Genomic DNA, 20,434 nt, shown 5'->3' with positions numbered 1-20,434 from the left:
AGGAAATCTGGGTATAACGCCTTAAAGAGGCAGAGAAGCCCTGCCGGGTTTACAGCCTAAGAACCGCATTTCCCAGAGCCCTTCGTGCCCTCGCTCGGCCTTTAGCCACAATCTGGAACTACCAACATTGAGAAAGCACAGGTTCACACCCATAGTGGAAACTACTCTACCCACAAGGCTGTGCAGCGGCGACCGCCCACCGGAGAGACTTCTGGGTAATGTAGTTTCCGCTGCTAACACCACCTACTATCTCTCACAGAATGAGTTACTTCCTACCTGGCCTATTAAAAGCCAAGAGGCACCCTCAGGGACACTGGGAAAAGGAGTTCCCTGCTCCAACCATGGGACAGGCCTTGCTTACTCTTAAATCGCACCCAGATTTGGAGAGCAGTCTTGGAAAAGCCCACAAAGATTAGGGACCTGTAATTTCAGACTCTATGAACTACAGCAAGTTCCCAAATCTACACACCGAAACAGACACACTATATCATGACATTCTATGTCCACACATAGTTGTCAGCTGTCTTGTTGACTGTCAAATAGACTGAAATTTTAGAGGCTGTTTCATGATATTGAATATGCAAGAAAAGACCCCAGACAGGGCATGAGGAAGAATTGGAGACAGGTAACTTTCCTGCCTTGATAATCAGTGATCGCGTTCCAACCTAGCAAACAACACTTTTATTGAAATGATATTTATTACTAAGATTTCTTTCAAAATCTGAAGCCTAGCTCTAAAGGACAGCGAATTATCACATGCCATCTCCTGCCAAGATACATCACTGAACATTTAAAGATGGTAGATAAATTTTATGTGTATTTTACCACAACCACAACAAAATGATTAATGATTTAAAAATGCGCTAAGAACTTTTATGACACAAAGACATAGCTGAAAGACACTACAAGAAAAAAGAAGTCAAATAAGAAAAATCTAGAAAGATGTGTCGGTGGAAGCTTGTTTACGAGGCACATGGTTCAAAATTTTTAAAGATATTAATTTCCTATGAAATTGAATTTAAATTTACTTAAACTTCACTTTCCCACTTTAAACAACTTTTTCTCAAAGTGCCTGTCAGAACACACAGCTTTACTACATAACAGAGGCTTATTTATTCTTATATGATGCCATGCTTTTGTGCACACAAAAGGGATAACACTAAATATATATTTATACACTTAGTGAAAGCAGCCATAAAAGAGTAACTATAGGATTCCATTTATATAAAATTCTAGAAAATAAGAACTATATTGGGAATTCCCTGGAGGTCCAGGGGTTAGGACTCCACACTTTCCCTGCTGAGGGCCTGGGTTCAATCCCTGGTCAGGGAACAAGATCCCGCAAGATGTGTGGCACAGCCAAAAAAAAAAGAAAAAAGAAAAAAAACTATAATGTCTCCCTAGAGATGGCAGGTTGGCTAGGGCTGACAGAGAGAATACAAAGGGGCCAATGGAAACTCTACGACAGACATGTTTATTATCGTGACTTTGGTGATGGTCCCATTATGCACACATGTGAAAATACATCTTACATTTTTAATAAATGCCGTTTATTGTATGTCAGTACAACAATAAAGGGGTTAAGAAAATCTAAATCTCTTCCTCTACAAAAATCATATCTGGCAAGGTAGTATTGACTCCATCAGCACCCTTCCCCATGTCTTGGGTGGGTCAATTCTGATTCCTTCTCAAAACAGAAGGAAATGCTGACAAATGCTTCAACATGGGGAAGTTATGCTAAGCTAAATAAGCCAGTTACAAAGAGATGAAAAATGTATGATTACACTTATATAAATTATCCAGAGTAATAAAATTCATAGAGACAGGTCCAATAGAGAGGGCATAGGAAGAGATGTTGTTTAATGGGTATAGAGTTTCATTTTTGCAAGATGAAAAGAATTCTGGAGATTAGTTGCACAAATACTTGAATTTGTAAACACACTAAACTGTACAATTAAAAAGGTAGAGGGTAGGGCTTCCCTGGTGGCGCAGTGGTTGAGAGTCTGCCTGCTGATGCAGGGGACATGGGTTCGTGCCCTGGTCCGGGAAGATCCCACATGCTGCGGAGTGGCTGGGTCCGTGAGCCATGGCCGCTGAGCCTGCACGTCCGGAGCCTGTGCTCCGCAACGGGAGAGGCCACAACAGTGAGAGGCCCGTGTACCGCAAAAACAAAAACAAAAACAAAAACGTAGAGGGTAAACTTTGTTACATGTATTTTGCCACAATCAAAAATGTAAAATGTAAAAAAAAAAAAATACTGTATTAGGATACTATTAAGGATAGATTACAGCAGATATTTTGCTGAAGTCTTTCCCCATTTGCAACACTCCCCCTGTTGTGAAATTTTTGGTGAATGAGGTAGAAATTTTGGCTGAACATATGCCCATATTCACTGTACTTACAAGGTCTTTCTGCATTGTGAAATCTGTGATGTGCAATGGGCCTGACGTTTCACCTAAAGACTTATCCACATTCACTGCACTCAGAAGGCCTTCCTCCAATGTGAACTCTTGACGCCTAATGAGTGGGGAGCTGTACCAATTTCCCATATTTTCTGTACTCATAAGGCCCATTCCAACATCAACTCATAAGGTGCTCCTCCAGTGTAAGGAGTTTGGAGTAGTACCTAAAGAATTTACCATATTCTCTGAACTCATAAGTTTTTGACCACTGTGAATTCTCTGCTGAATGAGGTTGGAGTTGTATCTAAAGAGTTTGCCACATTAAGGGCACTCATATCGTTTTCACTGTGGATTTTCTGGTGATGTATGAGGTAGGACTTCCTAATGAAGGCCTTCTGACATTTTCTGCACTCATAAGGCCTTTCTCCAGTATTGGTTTTCTGATGCTGAAGAAGTACATTCTTATGGCTAAAGGCTTTCCCACATTCGCTGCACTCATAAGGCCTGTCTCCACTGTGAACTGTCTTATGTCTAATGAGTCTACAGTGGTACCTGAAGCCTTTCCCACATTCACTGCACTCGTAAGACCTTTCTCCAGTGTGATTTTGTCAATGTTTAATAAACTTGGACTTGTAGTTAAAGAATTCTCCACATTCACTGCACTCATAAGGCCTTTCTACAGTATGAATTCTTTGATGTCTAGTGAGTGTGGAGGTGTACCTAAAGAATTTCCCACATTCACTGTACCCATAAGGCCTTTCTCCACTGTAGACTCTCTGATGTTTAATGAATGCAGAGTTGTACCTAAAGAATTTTCCACATTCACTGCACTTATAAATAAAGCCTTTCTCCAGTGTGAACTCTCTGATGTTTAATGAGTGTGGAGTTATACTGAAAGAATTTCCCACATTCACTGCACTTATAAGGCCTTCCTGCAATGTGACCTCTCTGATGTCTAATGAATGTTGAGCTGTACATGAAAGATTTCCCACATTCACTGCACTCATATGGCCTTTCTCCGGTGTGAATTCTCTCATGTCTTACCAGTCTGTAGTTATATCTAAAGAATTTTCCACATTCTCTGCACTCATAAGGGCTTTCTCCATTGTGAATTCTCTGATGTTTTATGAAGTTAGCATTGTACTTGAAGAATTCCCCACATTTGCTGCACTCATAAAGCCTTACTCCAGTGTGGATTTTCTGGTGCTCAACAAGCATCTTTTCTCAGCTGAAGGCTCTCCCACACTGAGTACACCTGTAATCACTCTGTCCCCTACCAAAGGCCTCCCTGCACTCAGTGTCCCTGTGTGGCTTCCCCACACTGTGAGGGGCCGGCTGCTGCAGAAGGCCTGCGCTGCCTGAGAAGTCCTTTCTGTCTCTGTTGCATGTCAAGGTCCTCTCTGCCATGTGAACGCTGCTGTTGGTCAGAAATGAAGGCTGCCCCTCACCCCTTCTGGAAAGTTTGTCTCTAATCTGCTCCTTCTGGTGTGGAAAAGGTTTGCCCCACCAAAGTATAGTCTGGGATCAGAGAACATTCTGTCATGCTCAAGCAGCTGCAAAAAGTCTTTCAAGAGTGGGCCATATATCTCACAGGGCTGGGCCTTCCTGGAGGATGGATCTGGCTTTGGAGTCCTGACCGGTGACACTCCTACAGAAACATCTTGCTCAGAAGGTGTCTCCTCATCCTGGACTCCATGCCAACAACCTGTAAGCAGAGAAATGCTGGTGAAGTCCATGATGATTTTGGTAGGAGGGGCAGCCCCATCAGAAATGACACACCGAAGGCTAAAGCCAGAGAGAGGAATGTCTGCTGTGCAGAGATGGACCTGCATAGCTCCCATGAGAGAGCCCTGACAATAGGTAAGGACTGAAGGAAAAGTTACTGTCTCAGTCTTATTTTGCTATGACAAAATACCACAGATTGGCTGGCTTATAAAGAACAGAAATTTATTTCTCACCCTTCTGGAGATTGGAACCCATAGATCAGTCTGCACTCTCCTGCGTCACAGACTTCTCATAGTGTCCTCACGTGGTGGAAGGAGCTAGGAAGCTCTGTGGGGTCTCTTTTATAAGGGCACAAATCTCATTCATGAGGGCTTTTCCCGCATGACCTAATCACCCCAAAGGCCCCATCTCCTAATACTGTCACCTTAGGCATGATGTTTTCAACATACAGAACGTGGTGGGGACACAAACATTCAGACCAGAGCAGGGAGGAGAGACAGGCCTCCAAGTCAACATGGCCATGGCTACTGGTGACAGGTGAGCACTGTGTCAAAGGTTGTACCCAGACCTAGAAATACTTGATACAAAAGAAATGCTAAAGTTCAAGGACTATTTAAGGATACATGCAGACCTCACAACATCTTACATATAGGTCAAATGTTGAACACTGCAAAGGGAGCAATGAAACAACATGTGACAAGTCACATGTGAGAGTCACAAAAGTGTGGCTGGAGTGTGACAGAAGAAATAAAAATGAAAAGTAAGAAATGAGGTGTGGCACTGGTCCAAACATCAATCAATGGTGAACACAGGACAGGTTCCCAGCTCTGACATGTGACCTTTCCCAGGACCTCACACCAAGCCCAAGTACTTCTGAGTGTCTCCTGTCATTGATGTAGTGATGGCCACACTAGCAGATACCCCGAGTCCTCCCCATTGTTCCAGGTGAGCATTGATATAGCACCTGAAAGAGGCTAGTCCTACATGAAAGACAGAAAAAGAAGGGGCCAGCACACGTAGATAGAGATCCAACGCAGGGCTTCCAGCTTTCTAAAATTATAAGAACTTCACAGGGGAGGCTAGTGACAATCAGTGGTTCCCCAAATTAGTAACTAGGTTGGTGCTAAAATTCCTGGCACAGGAGGCCCTAAGAAATGTCAGCAAGAGGAATGGGTTAAGCCTGGCACAACAAGAGTTCAAGCATCTAGACTGAGGACCCAACCAAGAACAGGCCAAGTCTGAAGGAGTCTCAGACAAAATCTAGATTTCTGACTCCTGAGCTCTATCTTGGAAGGACTCAGAGTAGAAGAGATGGGGCTCCCTGCAGAGAAAAATGACACTGTACACACAGTCCAGCCCCGGCACCAACAACACATATGCCAGGAAACCAGGAAAGGAAGCAGTATCCGTGGTCTCAGTGTGGGGAGTACAGAGCTGCCCCCTGGGAAAAGGGAAAGAACAGAGCACAGCTCAGGGAACTGGCTGAGCTTGTGGACCTTACCTAGGGAGGTCACAAGTGCAAAGTTCTCCATCATCACAGCATGGTACAAGTGTCTCTGAGCTTCATCAAGGAGGCCCCACTCCTCCTGGGAGAAATACACAGCCACGTCCTCAAAGACCACACGGTCCTGCCAAAATTGGAAGAGTTTGGTTCATGGACAGCTTCTTGTTTCAACTATATTTTTGTGGATTCTGTATTTATCTATTTGCCATCCATTAATTACAGGGCTAAACTAATGCCCAAATTTGTTTACATCTCCCTTGCAATCCAGAGCCCATACTCTCAACCGACTCCTTAACTAACTCTCACGAACCAGGTCAGTATTTCCCCTGCCCTAAAGCAGCCCAGGGCCAGGTAACAGACAGCTGGGGACAGTTCCCTTACCCCAGGTACACAGAATTATACAAACTAGTCACCCATAAACTTTTCATCCAATCCTCTCTGCATTTCCCTCAAAAGTCTAATAAAGGCTCTGACCTTTGGTGTCCCTTAGCTTGTGCTCACGCCTCCTGACCGAATCTGGTGCTTCTAGAGGTAGTTCTGTTACATAGTGTACCTCCTCCTCTTGGGAAATATAAGTAATAAAACTGTCTTTTAATGTCATTGGCCTCTCTGTATCACGACTCACTCGTCTCCACTAGTTAAAATCCTGTGGGTGCAATCACTGATGCACTTCCCTTTCCAGGACCTTCAGCCCTCCCCCTACACATCCATCCCTGCTCATCCTCCTCCCACACGTCCCACCATGGAATATATACCAGGTCCCAGTGGCACCAGTGCCTGCTCTCTCCTTATTACCATTGATCACTGTGTCCGGCACACAGCATAAAACACATGGGGGAGGGAGCAGAAAACCACCATCTAAGGTGTGGAACTGCATGCATGGCCCTACCCCTCTCCTGCCACACAGTTTCCCTGGGGTTCCCCAGGTGTTGACCCTCAGACACATTCAGACTCATCCCTGTCCTCAAGCGCCCAGTGCCAAGGCCCAGGGCCAACCATTCACACTCCTCCTTACCTGCATCTCACTCGTTGGACTGCACCTTCCTCATGACTCTAACCCTTCCACAGTGACAGTTCCACAGACAGCCCCAGCCCACACCATAGGCACTTCCTTCACCTCCTTATAGGGCACTCTGCACATGGAATCCAGGCAGTGAATGGAAATGCATCCAGCATTCATCTCAGCCCAGTCCTGTCCCTGAACACCAAAGTCCCCTGGGGCCAGGGCCTGCCCCAAGCCCTTCTTAGAAGGTCTCACCACCTGGCCCTGTTTCTTCCTTCCTCCCCAGCCACCCTTTTTATGTGAGACCTCATGTCCCCTTAGCCCTCTCCCTCTTCCGTGTTGCACAAACTGTCCCATAAGCAGTCAGCACCTTCTCTCCTCACATGAAGCCCAGGTACACCGACCTCCCCACCCACACTGTGACTGCACCCTAAGTCTAGCGACTCTCCTAGCTGATCCCATTTCCTCCCTCAACATCCATCTCATGTTCGCTCTGGCCTCAGAAGACTCTCACACCTACATCCCGCTGTCATGCACAGACAAGAACACTCTGCTCCCTCATCTGTCTTTGTGATGCGCATCACCACCAGCCAGGTACCCAACCCACAGACTTAGTCCTGAGGCCCTTCATTCTCACTCCTTGTCCTCTAATGGCATCACCACCATAAACTAGAAATGATGCCGCCTAAATCTTACCTTTGGCTTCATCGTAGTCCACACACGGGCCACTATGTTGTGGCTGTCTCCATCCTGAATCCGTCCTCTGAACTCCAGCCCTCTGTGTAAAAGTGCCCACTCAACACCTCCCCTTGGGTGTCTCTGGAACATTTGTGACGTGGACAAAAACGGACTCTCCTTATTCCACCTGCAAATTCCTCCTAAAGCTGACTTCGCCCATTTTAGTTGATGAGGCATCCATCCTTCCTAACAAGCCCAGAAACCTGAAGTCATCCCCAATTCTTCCTATCAGCCCACTTTCTTGAGTTCCTCACTCTCCATTACATAAAACATGGGCAGCTCTAGTTCAAAATACATCCAGAAACCAACCAATCCTCTATCTCAACAACTAGCATTCTTGTGTAACACCACCAACACTCATCTGGATTGCTACAGGAAATCCCCCCTCCAAATATTCCTGCCTTCACTCATCCGTACCCCCAGCCCCATCTTTCTTCCAATTTGCAGCCAGAGGAAGCCTGTTAGGCTAGGTCATAGCACCTTTCTCCTCTGATTCAAACTTTCCCTACCACCCACCTTCCTCAGTAGAGGCTCAGGACTTCAGGCTATCATTAAAGGCCTCATACCTGTGTAATTCCCACTCAGCTCCCCATTTCCACTAGATATAACAGAGACATGCAGTTCCCTGACCTTCCCAGCTAAGTCTCACATGCAACTGTCTGAATATTCTGCATCCTGTAGTCAGGACTCTCTGCCACACCTTACCCCATCAGTTGTCAGAAATGGAACTGTTCCATGTAACCTGGTACTAAATATAGGATCCTGGGCCTGGTGAAAGCACATGATCTATAGATGCGAGAGAGGGAGAATGGATAGAAGTCTTGGGAGCTACCATTCCCTGAGGGCATATATATCAGAGTGAAAAAAACATCAGGGTGATAATTGGGATGGGTGAAAGGTAGGACCCCTCCACTCACCTGTACAGGGTCCATAACCATTTCTGCCACTGCCGTGGGACCCTGAGGAAGAAGGAAGCCTTGAGAAATGGGTAGCATTGTAGGACCCTACAGCTGAGCTGGACCACCACCCCAGCCTTGCCCTGCCCTGGTATAACGGGATCTCAGCCTGACAGTCTATGGTCAGTTCTTCAGAAAACAGTACTGCCTCTTACTAGCTCAGTGACACTGGAGAAGGACTAAGCCTCCCTGAGCCTCAGGGAAAAGAAAATGTTTATGAAGATAAGAATGCTTCCAAACTCATAGGGATCTAATGTAAGGAGGACATACCATGTATCAGCTATGATTGTACATAGGATCAATAGTTTTGTACATATTTTCAGTGCAAGTGAAGCAGCAGAGTTTTGAAACTTAGGGTCTTCATTTTTACTGCTTTTTAAGATTTCAGAGGATGTCATATATAGAACTTTGCATTGTAAGCAAATACCTAGAGGTAAATCAATGCCAAGCCATTTAAAAAGTGTTTGCATAAATTTAACTGAGTGAACAGGTCATTTCTAATTGCCTGTATGTATTTAGAGGAATGTTGATTAATTAGTATTTAAATTAGTTTTCATACATTCTTAAGTTAATGAGTCATGGGGAGGGGCTGGGCAGGCAGGTCAGCTATTAGTCCATTCAGCACCAGGCCTATCACTAAATAATCCTCAAAACAGAGCTTGTTGGGGACCCTTGACCGAAGCAGTTGATCATCCCTCTTGCCTTGAGAGGTGGAGGTGAGTTGGCAGTGCCCTTGTCTGGGACACACTGGCTGAGTGGCCCTGAGGGTTGGCAGAGCCTGCAAGTGGAGAATCCGCACCAGCACACACTTCAGGCTCTACAGAAGGAAAGCTCCTTACTCCATCCAGGCCTCCCTTTCTACAGACATATCCCAGAATCCCTCCTATGTCTGGTCTGCTTTTTTCTGGAGGGAGCATCAGGGATGCCAGCACCAGCCCTCATGCCCTGCCCTCCAACTCTCAGCCCTCCCCTCCCTCACCACAGGACCCATCTCAAGTAACACTCTTAAGACTCCCTCCTCAATCTGATCCCCAGGCCATGCCCTGGTCCAATCCACACCCTCCATGCCTTTGATATTTCCAACCCTGTCCCCTTCCTCTGCTTTCAGACTATATGTTCACCTCCACATATGGTATCTCCATTTGGTGACATCTCCATCTTGATACATGTCAGGATCAACATGTCCAAATACAACTCATGATCTTCCCCCTGAACCTGCTCCTCGCGCTGACTTACTCATCTCCCCACTATCAGATGTTCAGGCAAAAAACTTGGATGGTACTTCATTCCCTACTTTTACTTACAACCGTATTTTATGCAGCAGGAAATCCCGTTTCCTCCAAGTTTGAGATTTTTCCAGAATCTCATTCCATCTCCCAATGTCGCACTACCTTCCTGGCCCAGCCCCTGCCATAATTCTCCTGGGGTCTATCGCGGTGGTCTCCTCAGCAGTCTCCCTGCCTCCATTCTCATCCCGTTCTCCCAATTTTTAATTTCTAACTCTGGATACGGTTCTCCCATCCCCATTCCCTTCACAACCTTCCATGGATTCCACCTGCTCAGGTTGCCGTTTCAGGTGAGACAACTCCTCCCCCTCTGTCCACGACACAAGAGACTCCAGGTGTCCCCAAAGCTGCCGACTCCATAGCACCTGCAAGCCGTGCACCGGGGACCCCCCGAGGGAACTCTCTCCCTCACCCCAGTCCATGGGCTGAAAGGGGACCCCTCCCAAGGCCGCCTTCTGTTCTGGGCGCTGGGGCTGACCGGCAGGGAATTGAACGGGCGCACCACCGGGTGGGGCCCTGGGAGACACATCACCCACCTGAGCTGGGCTCATCCCTAAGCCTCTCCACCTGCTTTTTCGTTCGGTCACCTCCATGCCCGCCAAGCGGCGTTTAAGCCGGGAACTCCTAAACGTCCAGAGAGACCCCCAAAGACAGGAAGGAACTCCGGAAGTCCCGCCCCAGACGATGCGCACGCAACCATCAGTCTCTCCTCTAAGCTTTCATTGGCCCAGTTACCACCGCCGCCGCCGGTCACCGAGCTAATGAAGGCTCAGCAGACGAACGTTTTCCTCTGCACGCATTCGGGGGCGGGACTTCCATAGGCTTCATGTGGGGTCCGGTTTCCGTGTTTTTTCACCTTTTTCAGGGCAGTGAGTCCTGAATCGGGACCGAAGAGAATGGAACAGGCGAGGAGAGGCGTTGGCCCCGGTGCCCAGAGGCGGCTGTGAGGCCCCCCCGAGCCCGTAGTTGACGGCAGTGCCCTCGTTCCCGCCCCGCCCGCCGCCTCTTCCGGCTCCGTTCTTCCCACCGACCGGTGACCCCGGTGACCGAGGCTGCGCCGATGAGGCCCGCTCAGGTGGGTGCTGCGTCTCCCGGGCCCCCACCCGGCCCGACTGCCGCCTCCGAGTCCTAAATACGGACGGTGGGGCGCCCGCTCGGTTCCCTGACAGTCAGCCCCAGAGTCCAGAACAGAGGGCGGCCTTGGGAGGGGGTCCCCTTTCAGCCCGTGGACTGGGGTGAGGGAGAGAGTTCCCTCGGGGGGCCCCCTGTGCACGGCTTGCAGGTGCTACGGAGTCGGCAGCATTGGGGAAACCTGGGGTCGCTTTTGTCGTGGACAGAGGGGGAGGAGTTGTCTCACCTGAAACGGCAACCTGAGCAGGTGCAATCCGTGGAACGTTGTGAAGGGATTGGGGATGGGAGAACCGTGTCCAGAATTAGAAGTTAAAAATTGGGAGAATGGGATGCGAATGGAGGCAGGGAGACTGCTGAGGAGACCACCGCGATAGACCCCAGGAGAATTATGGCGGGCTGGCCCAGGAAGGTAGCGCGACATGGGAGATGGGATGAGATTCTGCATAGATTTCATTAATAGAGCCTACAGGACTTTCTGATGTGCCATGTATAACTGTGAGCAGAAGTAGGGAGTGAAGGACCATCTCAAGGTTTTTTTTTTGTTTTTGTTTTGTTTTTGCGTTTTTGGCAGGAAGCAACCACAAGGATCAGGTTTCAGAAGATAATGAGTTAAATTGTGGATGTGTGACCCTAAGATACCTCAAGGTGGAGACGGCACATAGGTATGTGGACATAAAGGTCTGGATGCGGGGGAAGAGGGCTGGACTGAAGCCGTCAAACGAGTGGAGGGTGTGGACTGAACCAGGGCATGGCCTGGGGATCAGATTGAGGAGAGAGATTTTTTTTTTTTAAGAAGATGTTGGGGGTAGGAGTTTATTAATTAATTAATTTATTTTTTCTGTGTTGGGTCTTCGTTTCTGTGCGAGGGCTTTCTCTAGTTGTGGCAAGCGGGGGCCACTCTTCATCGCGGTGCTCGGGCCTCTCACTATCGCGGCCTCTCTTGTTGCAGATCACAGGCTTCAGACGCACAGGCTCAGTAGTTGTGGCTCACGGGCCTAGTTGCTCCACGGCATGTGGGATCCTCCCAGACCAGGGCTCGAACCCGTGTCCCCTGCATTAGCAGGCGGTTTCTCAACCACTGCGCCACCAGGGAAGCCCGAGGAGGGAGATTTTTAAGGTTGTTATTTCTGATGGGCCCTGTAGTGAGTGTCAGGAGAGCTGAGACTTTGAGTTTGGGGCATTAGGGGGTTCATCGTCCCTGATGTTCTCTCCATAAAGGAGCATATCTGGCATAGGAGTTACTCTGGCCTGTGTCTGTAGAAAAGGATACCTGGATGTGATGAATTGCCGGCCTGGATGGAGATGAAGCTGTAAGGTCATGTAGAATGAGCCCTGCAGGTCAGCTCTTCTCCTAGAGGAGAATCCCTGTGGAACAAAGAAATAGCCAGGTTTGTGGAGCAGATTGGTTCCAGACAAGCACACTTCTGACACACCTCTTCCACCACTCAGGGCAAGAGGAATGAGAGCTCTATAGTCAAGGGACTCCTGCAGTGCACTTGAGCGGATCCTTTGCAAACAGGAAACAGTCTTGTTTTCAAAAAGGAAAAGTACCTGACCTTCCTGTTCAGACTCTCCCTACAGCTCATTAAATTTAAAATGTATGAAACATACTTACTGATCAAAACATCTGTTAACCAGTATCCTTCTAAATATGTACACGTAGAGGGGCAGTTAGAAATGATGACATTCAATAGATTAAACATAGGAACACTTTATAAAAATTGCTTGAAATTTAATTTACCTGTAGTATTGGTAATACTTTAGGTGTTAGCAAATTTAGTGGAATGTTATATATCTCATTTTCTGAAAACCTTAAAAAGCAGAAACAGGAGGGGTGGGATGAGTTGGGAGATTGGGATTGACATATATATACTCTATGTATAAAGTAGATAACTGATGAGAACCTACTGTATAGCACAGGGAGCTCTACTCAATGCTCTGTGTGACCTAAACGGGAAGGAAATCTAAAAAAGAGAGGATATATGTATACGTATAACTGATTCACTTTGCTGTACAGCAGAAACTAACAAAACACTGTAAAGCAAATATACTCCAATAAAACTACTTTTTTTTAAAAAAGCAGAAACAATGCAAACCCACATTTTGAAAACCCAGTCCCTTCATTTGAACTGAAAACATGAAAAATTGTGAATCTTATGTATAGTTACAGCTGATAGGTAGTGTGTCCTCTTATGTTTAATACTACTGTCAGCCTTATGAGGTAGAAACCATTGTTATCCCTATTTTACAGTAAAGGAATTGAGGCTCAGGGAGGTTCAGTCATTAAAGAAGAGTCACACAGCTGATAATAGTGACACTGAGGTCAGAGAAACAGCATAGACCATCAGGCTGAGACCATTTTGCTCCAGGGCAGGCCAGAGGTGATAGTCTAGCCCAGCCTGTAGAATCCTAACGTGGTTGCCCATTTCTCATGGCCTCCCTCTTCCCACAGGTTCCCATGGCATTTGCAGAAATGCTTATGGACCTGTACAGGTGAATGGAGGATGTGCCAGACCTTCATCCACCCCAGTTATCACCCTGATGGTTCTGCCACTCTCATATAAAGAATGCTGGTGGCCTGAGATTGTTCACCCATCCTCCCTTCCTTGGGTCTGAAGTCCCTGTGGTTTCACCAAGGCCTAAGGTCTTGAACTCAGTCCCAGATTATATGGAGCTCTTCCCATTTCCAACAACTGATGGAGAAAGATGTGGAAGGATGTCGTGGGCACAGGATCCAGAATGTCCAGACGACTGGAGGTGAGACTGAGCTGAAATATTCAGGGAACTGCAAGTCTGTTACATGTGATAGGATTATGGTTGCGGGGAGTGAGTGGAGGGTAGGGGCACACAGTTATCAGGTCTCAATTACAGCCTGAGGTTTTGGGCCTCTAATCCGAGGGAAGTAGGAGCTAGGGAAGGTTTGAAGTAGAGGAGCCAGGTATTTGACCCAGGTTGTAACTGGCTGTGTGAGAGTGAAGGTAGAGGTAGAGTGACATGGGGGAAGTGACTGTGGTGGACGTTGGTTGTCGCTGGACAAGAGCCACTGCCGTGGAGGTAGCGAAGTGGTTGCCTTCTGTTTGTTTTCTGAACAGACCTGCCCACATTGAGTGATGTGGAGAGCGTGGGACTGGGAGATGAGATGGAAGGGCAAGTCAGAGGTGACCCCAAGTTTCTAGCTTTCTCTGGAAAGATGTGTTCTGGACACAGTGATCAGTAGAAATAAGGAGAGAGAGGCACTGGTGTCACTGGACCTTGTATCTCTTCCACATTTGGGAAGTGGGGGTGGAGGTTGAGGAGGGAATGGGCTTGTCGGGGGAAAGAGTAAAGATCCTGGAGAAATGAGCTGCGCATTGATTGAACCATCCCCATTTTGGCAGGGACTTGTGGTTTTTACAGACGTGGTCATACATTTCTCTCAGGAGGAGTGGGGGCTCCTTGATGAGGCTCAGAGACACCTGTACCACCATGTGATGCTGGAGAACTTTGCACTTCTCTCATGACTAGGTAAGGCCCTCATAACCCTTCCCCCACCCCAGTGTCCTGGGCTGGGCTGTTTTTTCCAACCAAACCATGAGTAATCCTTCCTTCCTTGGTTTCCTAGCATATATGTGTGGGAGCCATTCCCAGGCTGTGTGCACCGTACTGCCTCTCCCCAAGCAGCCCCATCCCATGTTGCTCTGAAACCTTGTCTGTCCCTGGTCAAGTTACTCTGTTCAGATGCATGGAGGCCTTCCCCCTTCTTGCTGATGTTTTGGGGGGCCTGCCTGTGGCAGAAATACATGCTTACTACTTGTAGAGACCACTGACTCTGCGAGACCCTCCTCTGTAGTTCTTGCGATTTTTGAATGGGGGCCGTCATGTGTTGGCTCGCTCTGGGGGCATGCTGTCCACTCCCTTTTCCTGTGTTTCACCTGGGTTGGTCTGTGCCAGGTCCCATAGAAGTGCTCACCATGAGGCAGCGAGAGGGGCCTGAGTGTCTTGAAAGGATGGACATTACTCCATCAGTGCCAAAAAGAAGTGGCTCTGGAGCTTAGGAGCTGGGAGAGGGGGTGTTGTCAAAGCTGGCTTCAAATCACACTGGAAGCCAGGCCACCACCACTGGGTGATGCCAGGGACAGTGGTCACACTTCATTTCTACATTTTCTTTCCTATTGTCATTTCTAATCTTCCAGTCCTCGGCTCCCCTGACTTTTGTAGTCTCCACCTCCTATTCCTTTGCCGTGCTGTCAACATTTGACCCACACTTAAGCTATTGTGACATTTGCACATATCTTTTTTATCTAAGTTACAAGTTCCTGTATTTTTTTAATTGAAGTATAATTGATTTACAATGTTGTGTTAATCTCTACTGTACAGCAAAGTGATTCAGTTATACATAGATATACATCCTTTTATTTTTTAATATTCTTTTCCATTATGGTTTATCACAGGATATTGAATATAGTCCCCTGTACTATACAGTAGTACCTTGTTGTTTATCCATCCTATGTATAGTAGCTTACGTCTGTTAACCCCAACCTCTCACTCCATCCCTCCTCCAACACCCTCCCCTTGGCAACCACCAGTCTGTTTTCTATGTCCATGAGTCTGTTTCATAGATATGTTCATTTGTGTCATATTTTAGATTCCACATATAAGTGAAATCATATGGTATTTGTCTTTCTCTTTCTGACTTACTTCACTTAGTATGATAATCTATGGCTGCATCCATGTTGCTGCAAATGGTATTATTTCATTCTTTTTTACGGTTGAGCAGTATTCTATTGTATATATGTAGCACATCTTCTTTATCTATTTGGCGATGGACATTTAGGTTGCTTCTATGTCCTGGCTATTGTGAATAGTGCTGCTGTGAACATACGGGTGCATTTATCTTTTTGAATTAGAGTTTTATCTGGATATATGCCCAGGAGTGGGATTGCAGGATCATATGGTACTTCTCTTTTTAGTTTTCTGAGGAAGCTCCATAGTATTTTCCAGTGACAGCACCAACTAACATTCCCACCAACAGTGTAGGAGGGTTCCCTTTTCTCCACACTGTCTCCAGCATTTGTTATTTGTAGAGTTTTTAATGAATGGCCATTCTATTTGCACATATCTTTAAACAGTCCTTGGATACCAACTACTGGGTCACAATCAGACATCTCTGGCTCTGGACACAGCCTTCTACCCAGTACTCACTTCTCACCAGCAGCCATGGCCTTGTGGAAAGCCATTTTCAGAGGAGTGAGCTGGGGACCCTTCTCCTCCCTGCACTGTACCCCTTCCTTGTGTCCTTGCCTACTGTCAGGGCTCTCCCATCATCTGAGCTTCCCAGGCACAGCTCTGCACAGCAGGCCTTCTCACTGGCTCTGGCCCCTGTTGCTTATCATCAGTTCTATGGATTTATTCGTAGGTGTGGGTGACACATATTTGTTGTGGGGCTGCTCCCCCCACCAGTGTCAATATGCTTCACCAGCATTTCTCTGGTTGCAGGTTGTTGGCATGGAGCCCAGGATGAGGAGACAGCTTCAGAGCAAGGTGTTTCTATAGAAGTGTCACTGGCCAGGACGCCAAAGCCAGGTCCCTCCATCGGGAATGCCCAGCCCTGTGGGACATGCAGCTCACTCTTGAAAGACATTCTGTCCCTGGCTGAGCAGGGTGGAATGCACCCTGGGCAAGGACTATACACTTGTGAGGCAAAGCTTTGCCAGCACCAAAAACGTCACATTAGAGAGAAACTTTCCTGAAAGGACAAGGGGAGGCCTTCATTTGTGAAAAACTGTACTGTCCACATGACACAGAGGACCTTCACATGCAGGGAAGGAGGGAAGGACTTCCCAGCCAGCACAGGCCCTCTCCAGCACCAGCCTCTTCATGGTGTGGGAAAGCCACATGGGGACATTGCAGATGGAGAGGACTTTCAAAATGGGCAAAGTGCTTACAAGTGCACTCAGTGTGGGAAAGCCTTCAGCCATAACCATACACTTGTTGACCAAGAGAAGATCCACACTGGAGAATAGTTTTATGAGCATAGGGAATGTGGGAAGGCCTTTCTTAGAAAGTCCCACCACGAGCAGCATCAGAAAGTCCACACTGAGCCTGGGCTTTATGAGCACTCAGAATGTGGAGTATTCATTACAGAAATATCTGGCCTCAATGACTACCAGAGAATTCACACAAGGCCAAGGCCTTTTGAGTGCAGCCTTCTTTAGACCATCCCAACTCGTTGGTCACCAGAAAATCCACACTGAAGAAAGAACTTACGGTGGTAGTGAGTGTGGAAAATTCTTTAGGAACTGTTCCACACTCATTAGACACCAGAGAGTTCACACTGGAGAAAGGCCTTTTGAGTGCACTGAATGCGGGAGAGCCTTCACCTGCAAATATAGGCTTGTTGAGTACCAGAAAATCCACAGTGGTGAAAAGACTTTTTCAGCCACAAAGACACAGTTGTTGAGCACCAGAAAATCCACACTGGAGAAAGGCCTTACAAGTGCAGCGAATGTGGGAAATTCCTTATGGACAGCTCTTCACTCATTATTCATTAGAAAGTTCACACTGGACAAAGACGTTATGAGTACGGCAAATGTGGAAAAAAAAATTTTTAATTTATTTTATTTATTTTTGGCTGCGTTGGGTCTTTGTTGATGCACGCGGGCTTTCTCTAGTTGTGGGGAGCGGGGGCTACTCTTTGTTGTGGTGCACGGGCTTCTCATTATGGTGTCTTCTCTTGTTGTTGAGCACGGGCTCTAGGGCATGTGGGCTTCAATAGTTGCAGCGCATGGGCTCAGTAGTTGTGGCTCGTGGGCTCTAGAGCTCAGGCTCAGTAGTTGTGGCACACAGGCTTAGTTGCTTCACGGCATGTGGGATCTTCCTGGACCAGGGCTCGAACCCGTGTCCCCTGCATTGGCAGGAGGATTCTTAATCACTGCGCCACGAGGGAAGCCCCAAATGTGGAAAATTCTTTAGGTACCGCTACACCCTTATTAGACATCAGAGAAATCATACTGGAGAAAGGCCTTATGAGTGCATCGATGTACGAAAACCTTTTGTTGCAGCTCCACACTCATTAGACATTGGACAAATCCCACCGGAGCAAGGCCTTATTAGTGCAGCTAATGTGGGAAATTTTTGTAGTAAAACTCCAGAGTCAGTACACACTAGCGAGTTCACGTTGATGTGAGGCATTATAAGAACAGCAAATAAGGGAACATCTTTACATACAGCTCTGGTCTTGTTAAACACTGTTGAATTTACACCAGAGAAATGCCTTCTGAGTGCAGTGAGTGCTGGAAAGTCTGTAGTCAAAACTTCCATTCATTTGGCTCCAAAAAGTTCACACCAGAGAAAGAACTTATGAAGGAAGCAAATGGGGAAAGGACTTCAGCCGAAAGTCTGCTCTGATTGGCACTGTGAAGTACATATTATGTACTTTTGGGTTTTTTTTTTTTTTTCCTTCTTATTGTGTTAAAATACACACACATAAAACTTGCCATCTTTTAAGTATTTTAGTGTGCCGTTCAGTACCGTGAGGTACATTCACACTGTTGTGCAACCTAATCTCCAGAGCTCCTCTTGTTTTGCAAAAATGAAACCCTGTACTCATTAAATAACAACTCGTACTCCTCTCCTTCTCCAGCCCCTGGAAACCACTATTCTCTGTCTCCTTGAATTTGAGTGCCCCAGCTGCCTCATGTAAGAAGAATCATACAGTTTTTGTAGTTTTGTGAAGACTTCATTTACCAGAATCTCACATTTCACGTATCACATGTTCTGTTTCAGAAGTCCTTTCCTTTTTAAGCCTGAGTTATACTCCATTGTATGCATATACACATCTTTATCCATTCATCTGGTGATGAAGACTTCCCTTGTTTCCATATTTTAGCTGTTGTAAAGAGTGCAGCTGTGAGAACGACTGCACAAATATCTCCTTGAGATCCTGTTTTCAGTTATTTTCAGTGTATAGCCAGAAGTGGAATTCCTGGATCATATGGTCAATTTTTTTAAAAAATTTATTTTTGGCTGCATTGGGTCTTCATTGCTGCACACGGCCTTTCTCTAGCTGTGGAGTGCGGGCTTCTCATTGCAGTGGCTTCTCGTTGTGGAGCACCAGCTCTAGGCACGTGGGCTTCAGTAGTTGTGGCTCGCAGGCTCAGTAGTTGTGGCATACGGGCTTAGTTGCTTCGTGGCATGTGGGATCTTCCCAGACCAGGGCTCAAACCCGTGTCCCCTGCATTGGCAGGCAGATTCTTAACCACTGCACCACCAGGGAAGTCCCCAATCTATTTTTAACATTTTGAACTCTTTCCTTTATTGGCTATACCATTTTATGCTCCCATCAAACGTCCACAGAGTTCCAGTATCTCCACATCCTCATTGACATAATTCTATTTTCCGTTTCATGTTTAATAGTAGCTATCCTAATGGATGTGAGGTAATATCTCACTGTAGTTTTGTTTATTTTATTTTATATATTTTTTATGGCTGCGTCGGGTCTTAGTTGCAGCATGCGGGCTCTTTGTTGTGGCACATGGGCTTCTCTAGTGTGGCATGCAGATTTTCTCTTCTCTAGTTGTGGCCCGTGGGCTTCTCTCTAGGTGTGGTGTGCAGGTTTTCTGTTCTTTAGTTGTGGCGCGTGGGCTCCAGAGCATATGGGCTGTATAGTTGTGGCATGCAGGCTCCAGAGCGTGTGGGCTCTGTAGTTTGCAGCATGCGGGCTCTCTAGTTGAGGAGCGCGAGCTCAGTAGTTGTGATGCGTGGGCTTAGTTGCCCTGTGGCATTTGGGATCTTAGTTCCCCAACTAGGGATCGAACTCACATCCCCTGCATTGCAAGGTGGATTCTTTACCACTGGACCACCAGGGAAGTTCCCTTACTGTAGTTTTGTTTAGCGTTTCCCTAATGATTAATGATCATGTCTTCTTGGCCATTTGTGTATATTCTTTGTAAAAATCTCTATGTTTACCCCTTTAAAATTTTTCTTATTGGTGAGTTTTAGCAGTTCTTTATATAATCTGGATACTGACCACTTATCAAATATATGATTTGCAAATGCTTTTCTTCCATTCAGTAGCTTGCCATTTCACTCTGTTGATTGTGTCCTTTGCACAGAAGTTTGTACCCTTATTTTTGCTTTTGTTTCCTATGCTTTTCATGTCAATGCCAAGAAGTTATAAATCCAATGTCATGAAGCTTTTCCCCTATGTCTTCATCTAAGAGTTTTTGAGCTTACATCGTACTGTCAGGTCTTTGTTTATTTTGAGTTCATTTTTGGGTGTGGTGTAAGGTAAGGGTCCAACTTCATTCATTTGAATGCAGATATCCACTGTAATTTGTTGGAGAGACTGTCCTCCTCCCATTGAATTGCGTTGGCACTCTTGTTGATTATTTGATCAAATATACTGGCTTCCAGTTTGGGGCACTCTGTTCTGTTTCATTGGCCTAAAGTTTTGTGTTTATGGCAGTACCAGTGTTTTGTTTTTGCTTTTTAAAAATTTTTATTACAATGTAGTTAATTTACAATGTTGTGTTAGTTTCAGGTGTACAGCAAAGTGAATCAGTTATTCGTATACATATATCCACTCTTTTTTAGATTCTTTTCCCATATAGACAATTACAGAGTTTTGAGTAGAGTTCCCTGTGTTAGACAGTAGCTCCTTATTAGTTATATTTCAGTTTTGAGTCCCTGGCTTGATGTTAGTCATTTCC

At 46.4% G+C, this 20,434-nt stretch overlaps 2 long non-coding RNA genes across 3 annotated transcripts; one reads left to right on the top strand and one right to left on the bottom strand.

The window, feature by feature from the left end:
* Window positions 1-5,681: 5,681 nt before the first annotated feature.
* Window positions 5,682-10,272, bottom strand: LOC309837272. The gene is made up of 3 exons (XR_014298243.1): window positions 10,151-10,272; window positions 8,290-8,331; window positions 5,682-5,755 (listed from the first exon to the last, which is right to left on the bottom strand). It is a non-coding gene; the product is annotated as an uncharacterized lncRNA (long non-coding RNA).
* A 194-nt stretch (window positions 10,273-10,466) lies between these two features.
* Window positions 10,467-20,190, top strand: LOC309836210. Of its 2 annotated transcripts, XR_014298126.1 has the most exons (5): window positions 10,467-10,689; window positions 11,317-11,407; window positions 13,198-13,502; window positions 14,123-14,249; window positions 16,221-20,190. It is a non-coding gene; the product is annotated as an uncharacterized lncRNA (long non-coding RNA). The 2 variants fall into 2 exon arrangements; XR_014298127.1 differs by lacking the exon at window positions 10,467-10,689 and having other exon boundaries at window positions 10,973-11,407.
* The last annotated feature ends 244 nt before the right edge of the window (window positions 20,191-20,434 follow it).

The sequence above is a fragment of the Grampus griseus genome, assembly GCF_964374135.1.
Source record: "Grampus griseus genome assembly, chromosome: 19".
NCBI classification, from domain to species: domain Eukaryota; kingdom Metazoa; phylum Chordata; class Mammalia; order Artiodactyla; family Delphinidae; genus Grampus; species Grampus griseus.
This window is presented reverse-complemented; position numbering and strand designations above follow the sequence as displayed.